This window comes from Lepidochelys kempii, chromosome 5, assembly GCF_965140265.1.
Source record: "Lepidochelys kempii isolate rLepKem1 chromosome 5, rLepKem1.hap2, whole genome shotgun sequence".
Classification (NCBI taxonomy): Eukaryota; Metazoa; Chordata; order Testudines; family Cheloniidae; genus Lepidochelys; species Lepidochelys kempii.
In genome coordinates, this window is record NC_133260.1 from 60,040,883 (window position 1) to 60,052,187 (window position 11,305).

Here is an 11,305-nt window from a genome sequence, read left to right on the forward strand (position 1 = left end):
AAAGTGACCTTTGAATAGAAGCTAGAGGAAGTTCAGACAAGAGGTAGAAAAATGATTTAGAGACTGAAGAGATGGAAACTAGGAAAGACTAAATTATAAGTATGTATAAGGTGGCTGACAACTAAGAAGATACATGATAAAAATCTACAAACATCTGAAGGGTTTAACACTACATAGAGGTTTAACACTACAAATTAATTGGAGTCATTGCCATTAAAATATCAACCCTGAGATATCTATACTAACAACAGAACATAAGATATTGATGTATAACTGCTAGAGAATGTTGACTTTTAATGACAACCATTGTAGGATAGTAAAAGGTGGTAATAGAATGAAATTAAGAAAGAGAAAGTAGAAGCTGAATGTTTAGAAATATTTCTTGACAATATAATTTATTGGACAGTGGAATAGTCTCCCCAATTTATTGGTGGAATCCCCATCAGTTTAAGATGTTTAAATCTATACTGGACAAAACTCCAGTAAATAAATGGAACAATCCACGATTGACAGGGAGATAAACTGTGACCTAATAAGTCTTTTTAATTTCTAATCTCTATGATTCTATGAATTTCCCTTCCATTCTCTAGAATAAAGACTAATGGGAAATAAATGACTATATAAATTCTCTGTTAATTCATCCTCCTCCTTAATTACTCCCTGACCCTCAGGCATTCTAGAGGGCTTGCAGTTCACGTTTGCAGTCTTCGTGCTTCTGATCTATTTAATATTATCATTTTTCAAGAAATCTCTAGCTATTTTTAATTCCTATAGCTTGTTTGCCCTTTTTATTCTTAACTTGCATCTCAACTCATCTCAACTTGCCTTTCATTATGTGCATTCCAATCCATATATGTTGTCCTAGCCAGATTTCTATTCAGTAAAATGTTTTGAGCCCAAAGAAACTATCAAACTCCATTGAACCAGGACAGTATGACTCTCCTCATCTGCACCTTTTTTTCTTTTTGATCACATGAACATATATCCCTCAATATAATGGGTTTTATTCATGACTCAGCTGGGTATGAAGGGGGTTCACCAGTAGGATGATTCATCCCTGGAAGAGGATGGTTTTAAACTCTGCCAGGTGTTCCATAAGAATCCCATCAGCTAAAGCTGCTTGACAAATGCACTGAATCAGCTAATCTTATGGCTACACAGGTTTGAATGCCCCTGTCAGTGCTCCCCATTATCTGGCCTACAGCAAGTGGCTTCTATCATTGCAGTTTCCCTCTCTCCTTCCAAGTGAACTTTATATTGCCAGGGACCTAAAACCCAGTTTCTCCCAGCAGAACGCAGAGACTGAATCAACACAGGCTGCAAAGTGGCCCAACAACTGAGGGATGCTGATGGCTGGAACTGGGGAAGAGGATCTGACTGGTGCCAGGGCATTTATCTGTTCCAAATTCCTGTGCCATAGGGAAAGTCAGAATTGCCAGGTAGGTAATTTTCCCTTCTTAAATGGCCACCTGGCTGTTTCTATGGTGTCCAACATTTGTACTTGCCCTTCTTTGTGCTAGTGCCCATTCTCCTCATAATTATGAAAGGTTCCTTTCTAAAGTATCACTGAATTCCCCCACCCCGGTAATTCTGTTGTGGCAGCTAACTTAATTTTGTAGTGCACTATAACCCAGAGAAGCACTTACTTTCATCTCCTAAAATATACCATGGTCTACTGACTTAAGAAGGTATTTCTAGAGCTACCATTTCCACAATGTTGAATTCAAGAGTCACCTCCGCTTTTGTAGGCTCAAAAACAAGGTGCCAGCAAATCAGAAGTAAGGAATGTGTTTGCCTAGTTGTCTCTGCAACTGTATAAACTCCTTAAACTATTTACCGCTATTCACTCACCCTGCCTTACTAATCCTCACTGGCTTCCCAGTACTATGAGTCATGATGATGGCCTCACCATTTACTCACAAAAACCTCAGCAGAAAATCCCAGAAAGCAATCGGAACCCATGCAGTCACTCACAGGCTCTGATTTTAGACCAATGTTCTCAGAGTCAATCACTCCTCTTGCTACATACTCCTTCAATATACTTTTCAATTTGATCTATCTTGCATGTAGTAGGGTTATAGGTGACCTGATGGGATATCTGGCACATTTTTCAGGCATTGTTTATGTTAACATTCGTTAGGTTATCTGGAACATGCTGCAACAAAGTTTCTGGCTACATTTTGCACTGTGTCAAGTACATAGCTAGCACTGAGGACTCATTTGTCATGTTATAAATGAGGGAAATTTCAGGTGCCTCCTTAATTTCAATGTTGCTTGAATAAATTAAAATAGTTTTATTTCAGCTTTATTTAAATAACTATTTCCAATTGCCCAAAGGAAGACATAGTGACAAGTGTTATGCTTGATTTAGCCTTTGTGTTTCTCTTTTACTTCACTTAAAAACTGAACAGTTGGATGAAAGATGCATCTAAGTGACATGAAGTGACTAAAAACAATTCCATTATATAACTGTTGTAATAATACCAAGTAGACTGACTGTAAGCCATTAGCTGTATTTCCTCAATTCTGCTCTATTCTGTTATTTTGTATATCTGGTGGTCTCTTTCACTGTTCATATAAGGGAATAACTGGTACTGACAACAATTTCCTCTATCTGAAGTAAAATAATAGTAACCAAATACTCCTGTGAAAAGTTTAATCACAACAGAGTGAGGTTCACAATGCCACCATCAGACCAAACCACATTTTGATCAATATTCTAAAAGACTTTTCCTACCAGTCTCTTGGTTCATAGTGACAAACCCCGGTAGTTAAAGGGGCATTGTCCTCAGTTTTCATGACACAAAAGGTAGTGTTCACACTATTGCTAAAAGTACTAATACCTACATCAATATTTGCATTTGTTAGTGTAGATGTAGCCTAAAAGGTTCACATTTTTTATGGAAACAAATGAGTTTTGCCCTTAATTGACTTAAAAGTTGTTTTTTTCCCCAAAGGAACATTCATTTACTAAAACTTCCAACTATTTTAGGGCAAGAAAGCCTAAAGTCAGTGGCTTCGGATATTTATTTTTAATTATTTGCAGCTAGAATGTGCAAGAGGGTTGTTACAAGGAGGAGGAATCAAAAAAAAATTCTTAACCTCTGAGGATAGGACAAGAAACAATGGGCTTAAAGTGCAGCAAGGGAGGTTTAGGTTGGACATTAAGAAAAACGTCCTAACTATCAGGGTGGTTAAACACTGGAATAAGTTGCCTAGGGAGGTTGTAGAATCTCCATTCTTGGAGATTTTTAAGAGGAGGTTAGACAAACACCCATCAGGGATGGTCTAGATAATACTTAGTCCTGCTATGAGTGCAGGGGACTGGACTAGATGACCTCTCGAGGTCCCTTCCAATCCTATGATTCACATGCTGATCATGGTAATAAGTGAAGTAGAGGGGCACCACTCCAACAGGAGGCTTGGGAGGCATTCTGAATGCCTCTTGGGTCTTCCTTGTTGCACAGGATTGGAGTAATTTGCAACAGTCCTTTATGGGCAGCTTCACTGGCTGGGGTGTGGGGAAAAGCAGCCATGGCTCCACCTACTCTGCCCACTATGCTGCTGTGGGGAGCATCTGGCCTACAGCAACTATACTCTCCAGGGCTGTGATTCAGGTAACCTTAATCTAGGCTGTGCAACATGCAGTGAATTCTTACTCCCTCCTAATACTTTGTGTGGCTATGTTAGCTCTTGGTACTATCTAGCCCTGTATGACAAAAATGATCCATGTTAATCTGGCACATTCTACTCAGAAGAAAACTAGAAATCCATTGTAGGCGATATCCTTTATTAAACTAAACTGAAAAAATATATAGTCATTTTCATACTGGAGAGTGGTTCTCAAAGGCTTTTTGTCTACTAATTTAGTGAGGGTCATGGGGGAGGGGGATGATTGTATTTTAATTTTGAAATGAAAATATCATCCTGTAACTTCAAAATGAAGAATTAATTATATTTTCTTTTTTGAATAAAAAAATGTAAACAAATGATCTAGTTCAATTATAAAATAGTTTCCTGTGTATCCCATATTCAGTGATTTTTATACTCCAAATTTCACAAGGATATTCACAACATTACTAAGAAAACAAAGCAGTCTAACTGACTAGACAAAAAAACTCTGTTCAAGTAATATTAGACTGACATAAACCCACAAAAAAGGAAGGTCAGAAAGCCAAGATGACATTCTGTCTTTAACTCATGTTGTTGTGTCTAGTTTTTGAATGTTTTTTGTAACTTTTTGAATGAGACTGTTCTAAAGTCTTGTACAAAGAAGAAGAAAAATCCTTCCCTTCTATAATTGTTTTATAAGATAGAGCATTCCAGAATTACAGAACTGTTTTTTTTTAAAATCATACATACAGCCCCAAAAAAATACAAAATAAACCTAAGGAGCAAGTATTCATAAATAAAAATTGCATTTGCTTATTTGGCAATCTCTCTTTAAACATTTATATTTTTTTTTTCTAGTGCCTTTCCAGATTTCATAATCTGCTCCAGAAAATCAGACAGTTTCCATTCTCAGCACTCCTCCATGACATTTTCCTTCCACTAAAACATAAGGTCATATTTTCATAGGTTTTCCCTTTCGTTGCCATACATAGTACATTAGCATACCCAATCAGGTAGATAGGCCACACTTCAATTACCTGACTCACATGAGCAATTAGCTATTAGCAGGTATAACTGTGTTTTGAGTGCACGCTAATGGGGTATGTTCAAATTTAAACTAATGCAAAAAAGGCATTTGAAAAGGATATCCTATATTGATGTTATTGTTTTCCAGGTAGTTCTAAAAAATTGTTGACAGTTATCCAACAAAATGCTACTATATGTCATGCAAATAGAGAGCACTATTTTATAATCGTTCCTCAAGCAAAACTACTTCTGTGGGACTTTTTCTCTAAAAAGACTGCAGGATTGAGACCAGAGTTTTAATCTGTCCATTATTCATATAAAACCTATTCTGAAGAGTGTTGTGCTTATGGGTCTGAGGCATTTATATATCCTTTTATTTTATTTCATTTTATTTTTAGCAACTATGGGAACTACAGATGTAGCACTAGCCCAAATATTTAACTATTATTCTCATGTCCTTTCTTTTGGATGCTAAAGATTTATGCTTTAACGTCTGCCTGAAAATCAGTCAAACCCAACCTCTTTAGCGGAAAGTTTAGCCTACTGCAGAAGCCTAAAACATAGGGGTATTTAAAAAAAAAAAATCCAAGTCCTGTTCTGCAATAGCAAGTTACAGACTTGCAAATGAGCTCTTTGCCACACACACGCCACAATTCCCAAATCTCAACCCCATCAAAAGGAATGTATTCAGTGCGCATTTCTTCCAATCTAGGGAGTTATTAATTTCCTTTGATGGCCGCACATGGAGGAATGGACAGTCACACGGTTTGGCAGCATTTGATTTACAAGCAAGAAAAATACATTCGTGTCGTCAGGTCGTCCCCTGTCTCTTTTGTTGTGTTGGAGAGGGACTCCCACGTCACTGGTTGGAAAATTCTTTGGCCACCCTTCTAATCAGTAAATTTTGGTGGGACGGGGACATGTATTAATTCCCGTGGGGATACTTTTCTTCATCTGACCTCTGGAATACATCTTCCTGTTTCATCTCTGGAATGCACCAAGGAGAGCACAATAACTGTGAACCAATATGCTTAGTCACCAAAAGGATACATAGGTTACTATGTACAGAATAGTGATCAAACGAGATGGCACCCAGGAAATATGGCACTCTCTGACTGGCAAGGAGATAAAACTATCCCTTCCAAATAGGAAGTCGCTTTCATGGGTGCAGAGCCCAGGAAAACCACAGAATCTCTACAGACTATCAGCCACAGAGTTTCAATCCATCGAATGTGTTTTTATCAATACAATTAAAATTTAAATACAAAATCCAAAAACAAATAGCTCCAGTTTCCTGAAGGGCCAGCCTGCTGCCCCATGCTCTGTCACAGGGCTTGATGTTGACTCAGCAAGTTAAACCTACAATACTGAATGTCCTGAAAGATAATCTTCACCAAGAAACAAGCAAGACATTTTCTGTTGAAGTCCTGCATCTTTGCAGTGTTTTGTCCTTGAATATCTATCACATCACATCTATCTGGCACCTTTCAAGACATGGCCGAAGATGTTTTGTTTTTTATCTTATTTTTGAGAAACTTTATGTAATATTGTTTGCACATTATATGTGGGCTTGGGAAGAGGTACTGTTGTGATCTTTTAACTTGGTTTTCCTGCTCTGGGTTTACTGACTATTTTGCTGGATGTTATAATTGACCTCATTTGGTTAATTATTGTAATTTTTTTCAGTTAAATATATGAAAGTGTCTCAAGTAAATACATTGTTGTAATTAATTATTATTAATTGTCATATAGTTAAAAATATTGTTTTATTTGGGGAATGCCATTTTTCTTAAAAAATTCAGAGATGATTCATCACACTTTGCTTTGTTTACAAACTGTACCTTAGCAAGTTAAGCAACAAGATGCAACAGAAATGCCATTATTTTAATCAGCTGAAGCCAAAAACTTTGTAACTAAACTGTAAATGCAGCTATTGCATCACAGCCACACACTATAGAACACCTTATAGCAATTACATGAGTTGTTCAATTGCAATAACAATATACATAATTAATCAGCAACAAACTTTAATAATATCAGATCAAATATTGAGGTTATTAACTCATTTTTTACTCAGTTCTCTCTCACGTAAACATCCACCATAGTAATTTTAAAGACTAAGTAAAGACTTTCAGATTTGGCCCAGTGCTAATAGATTTATTCTGAGCTTTTTTCTCTGCTGTTAGACACTATATGATGCCATCGCCAGTTAATTGGAACGTTTGCTTTAATTCCATTTTTTTATAAGTGAAGTCTGAAGACATTTCCTAGGATGACAGATATTTTACTAGTTTAAGCTCATACGAGATATTAAATACAGCTTTACAATAAAGATTACCAGACAGAATGGTTTTAATTAATTTAGAACTAATCTGATGAAAAAATATATTTACTACTTTTTCAATAAGACAATGCATTTATGAGGAGGGAATAATTAACTCACTACATAAGGCTCAGTCCTAAGGTCCTTATTCAGGAAAAACTGCTGCTGAAAGATAGTTTTGCCTGAATAAGGAGTGAGTAAGGACTGCAGGATTTGACTCACAGAGACTAATCTGCCACTGAACAAAGTATAATGGAAGCAAACAAGGGCGTTCTTTCCTCCCAGCATGACAGTTATTTTTCTACATTATGATTTTCTACATTGAGTCAGCGCATCAAAGTTCTTCTGTTTATAGGACATCAGCACCACATTTGCTCAGCCCCTACCCATGTAAAAAGTAAGCCCTTGGTCACAACACTGAATGATTTATTTTAAAAATATACTCCAGAGACTGTGAATTAGACAGCTTGTAAAATAGTTACCATGGCCATAAAGAAGCATTCTTGCACCTGATTCAAAGAAATAGAACTTTGTGATTTTGACTCCTGAATTAACCCAATATGTATTATTCAAGCTGTATAAATTTAAATAAAAGCTAAAAAGTACCAATGAAGTTTCTCTGAGCTGAGAGGCATTGAATGTACAATGCAACTGTGACGCTGGCAGACCAGGTGCCTGCTCATGCCAAAGCCCCTAACCTCACTGACCATCAACAAATACGTAACTGGAAACTAATCCGTGTCACTTGTGTGTTGTTAAGATAGGTATTGGACTTATGTGGTTTCAGACTGGGGTACACGTACCCCTCGTCAGGGGGCATGCAAGTAAAAATCTTGTAATGGTGGACAATGCATCATATTATCCCTTACAGACCTTCTTTTCTGTTTTCATAGGCATATTATGAACCTATCTCAAATGGCAGTATGCGATTCACTACATTATTTGGAAAGAGGTATGCAGCCTAAAAATTTAAAAACCAGTGTGTATAGTGTTTAGACTTTACGAAACGCTTGTAAATTGCTGCCTGCATTAATCTCATTTGTGACCGCTACATCCCATACAATAAGGTAATACTTATGTGCTCTATAACTGTAAAATGCTGGTTCTGAAACTATGCAATTCACCAAACAGGAAAAAAAACTTCACCTAATGCAAAATGCAGGATATCTACAGACGGTGTTATCTCCTGCTCATCAGTAAGGATTACTGAATCCAAATGGGCCATTAGGAAACAAAGACTTTGTTGATTGTTCCCTGTTTATAGGACATCAGCACTGTCCCTAAAGAGGGTACAGTGCCCAAGCCTTCTTCCTATCACAGCTTCAACACTGGGGGAAGGGAATAAAAATGCCTGTTAAGGAGAACTTTTTATTCCTAGGCTGGCTGAACTCTGTGGGGGCGAAGATTTCTAAGCATAAGCTAGGAATCCCCAACTGTTTAGCTTGGGTTAGTCATAAAAGACATATAATGTTTGCTTATTATAGAAGTTTCTATTATCATTTGTAATTTAAGATGTAACTCGTGTGTGTGTTACCTGCTTTAATCTTGTAAATAACTCAATTCTTTTACCTAGTTAATCAACTTTTAGGTAGCTTGCTACAGGATTGGCTACAAGTGTTGTCTTTGGGGAGAGAGCTAGGTTCAGTTGAACCTGGAATGCAAGTGACTGATCCTTTAGGACTGGGAGTAACCTGAATATTGTTTTGATTTTCAATGGAAGGAACCACCTATCACAGAGTCAAGCTTGCCCGGGATCGAAATGCTCAAGGGAACTGTCAGTGAGTCCATGTTAAGGCTGTATAGTGCCTAAAGAATTTACACTCTTTTACTTGGTTGGTGAGTTCCTATAGAATTCACCATCAGTTTGGGGTTGGTGCCCTGCTTCTTAACAGTCTGCCCTGAAGTTGGCATTCTTGCTCTTGAGCCACTCCAGACAGCATGACAGCAACCATGCCAGCAGAGTTCACTCTCTGAAGGCCCCAAAGACAAGTGTTTTAAATGGAAACCTCAAATTCATACAAAGCCAGTGGTCTACCCTATTCTCTGTTAAACTAACACAGACTTTCGTTTGGAGGAATTTTACTGTAGGAAGTCACTGGTAATTGAAACAATCACTATGACAGCTTGGTTGTGACAGAACAAGTAAATTAGAGATTTTTACAGATAAAGGATGGACCAAATTCAGCCCTGGTCATTAAACTCCATTGACTGTATAGTATATAGTAAATAGTGCCATGAGGAAATGCTCAGATTGCAAGTGGATTGTTAGAAGTTTATTGTAGCAATGGATTCAACATACTGAGAAAACCTGTTCTGTCCGCTAATGCTTTCTACTGTAAAATCAGTCTGATGCCAACCTTTGTGGTGACTGGAACTAAAGTGCAGGAAGTAGTCTGATACTACTGCAAAATACCCTCTAAAACCCAATACATGAAGAAATGATGAAAGTATGCCGTGTGTCACTTACCCTGCAAAACATGTTGGGCCCAATTTTCTACAGCCTTTTGCAGTTATTTACACCAGTGCAATGTGGATATGAACCAGTATCAAATCAGTATTATGGTGTGTATACCCATTTTATGTTAATATGAATGATTATACAAGGCACAGAGCAAATAAAAATTAGGCCCATTGAACTTATTAAAATATCCAGGAAAAAAATCATGATTTTGTGAAGCTCCAAGATAAGTATGTTTTTCATAACTTAAAATGTTCTGGGTCAGGAAAATATAATGCAAAAGGTCCAAGAGGAAAATAGACAACACAAATAAAAACATATGGAAGAATTGAGAAAGATGTTAAAATTTGGCTTCTACAAATCAGAGCTGTAGCAAAATTTTTCTTCTTGCTATTTGATTCAGGGTTTCCTAGCATATTCTTGCTCCAGCATTTCTTCCAAAAGTGCTGTACTATCCCACTCTTTCTAACACCAGCTACAAAAAGTTTCACTCTTGTTATCTCTCATACAACTCTTTCTCAAGGTAAAGGAGGAAGATGAAGGGGCAGGCAGCCAGAACAGTACTGGTAGGGTTCAACAGTATGACTGACTTTTCTCAAGTTAGCAACCAAGGCTTACACTGGGCTGAGTATAGAGAGGTGTGCATTTCATAGACACAATACAAAGAACCAAGAGCAGCAAGTCCAGGGATTAATATAGTCTCCTAATTCAGTGTAATGGTTGGACCTATGAGAGTGGCTCTGACCGTTTTCTCTTTCTTTCATTATGTTTGACATTCTGGAGCTTGAGATTTATTGATGTACACAAGGATCCTGTGGCAAGGCGTGGAGAGGAATAGACTTCCCCAATACACAACATGAAATTAAGTGATATCTCATTTGAATTTATTTATGTGTTGCCATGTCTTATTGTGATGTAGTCTATTATGACATAGTGAAAGGACCCCTATGTACAAGAGTGGGTGTTTAAGCCATTGCATCATAAACATATTTTTCATTGATCACGCATTAATATACAATGGCCTAGCTCCTCTGCTGCACCAAAGGTCAGCTTGGTGCAGCAGAGAAGCAGATATGGCCTCCTGGCTCTCAGACCAGATTCTTGCTGAGAGCTTCTTTAACCTACCCCAGTTAGCACTAGTCTCCAAGGGAACATATACCAGCTGGGGATTGCCAGGGCACAACATGATCTAGCCAGCCCCCTAAACACAGCCTATCCTCAACATGCCAGAGGATGTCACAGAAGCTTTGAGTATGTCAGGTCTGCACCAGCTGCTAGCATCCCCCTGTTAAGAAAAAGGGTCCACAGGTATCCTGTTTACCTGCTACCTTAACCCCCAGGCAGTCTAACAAGTGCAGTTGGGCCCCAACTGAGCCACCTGATTGGCCAAACCACCTGATTGGCTGAGGGGATCAGTAGACCTCCTCTTACCATGAGCAGCAGCAGCCATGTGGTGGTTGCTCAAAGCATTTGCCCATGGCTCTGTTAGCTCCTGTGCCTGATTTTTTCCACCCCCAAGCCAGGTGATTAATTACTTCAGCTCTGACCCTTGGCTCTGGTTTCCGGCCACTGACTGATGCTCTAATTCCTAGGCACAACCACCCCTGTCCTGGTCCCTGGCCATCCCCATGCTGGACAAATTCTCAGCTGTCCAGATCCAGCTGGTTTTGCACCACAAAAGCAGTACAAAGGGTCCAGAACACACTAGAGAATCTGGCCTAGTGTCTATTTCTAATAACTATTTCTTACAGGCATAAACATACAGTTTTATTTACAAGAGGTAGGCTTCTGGTACTCTACCTTTCTAGAGGTGACTCATCTAAATGTACACTAGGTCACATCACCATTACAGAGTACTGCCAAAGTCAGGAGTTTTACATTTTGTA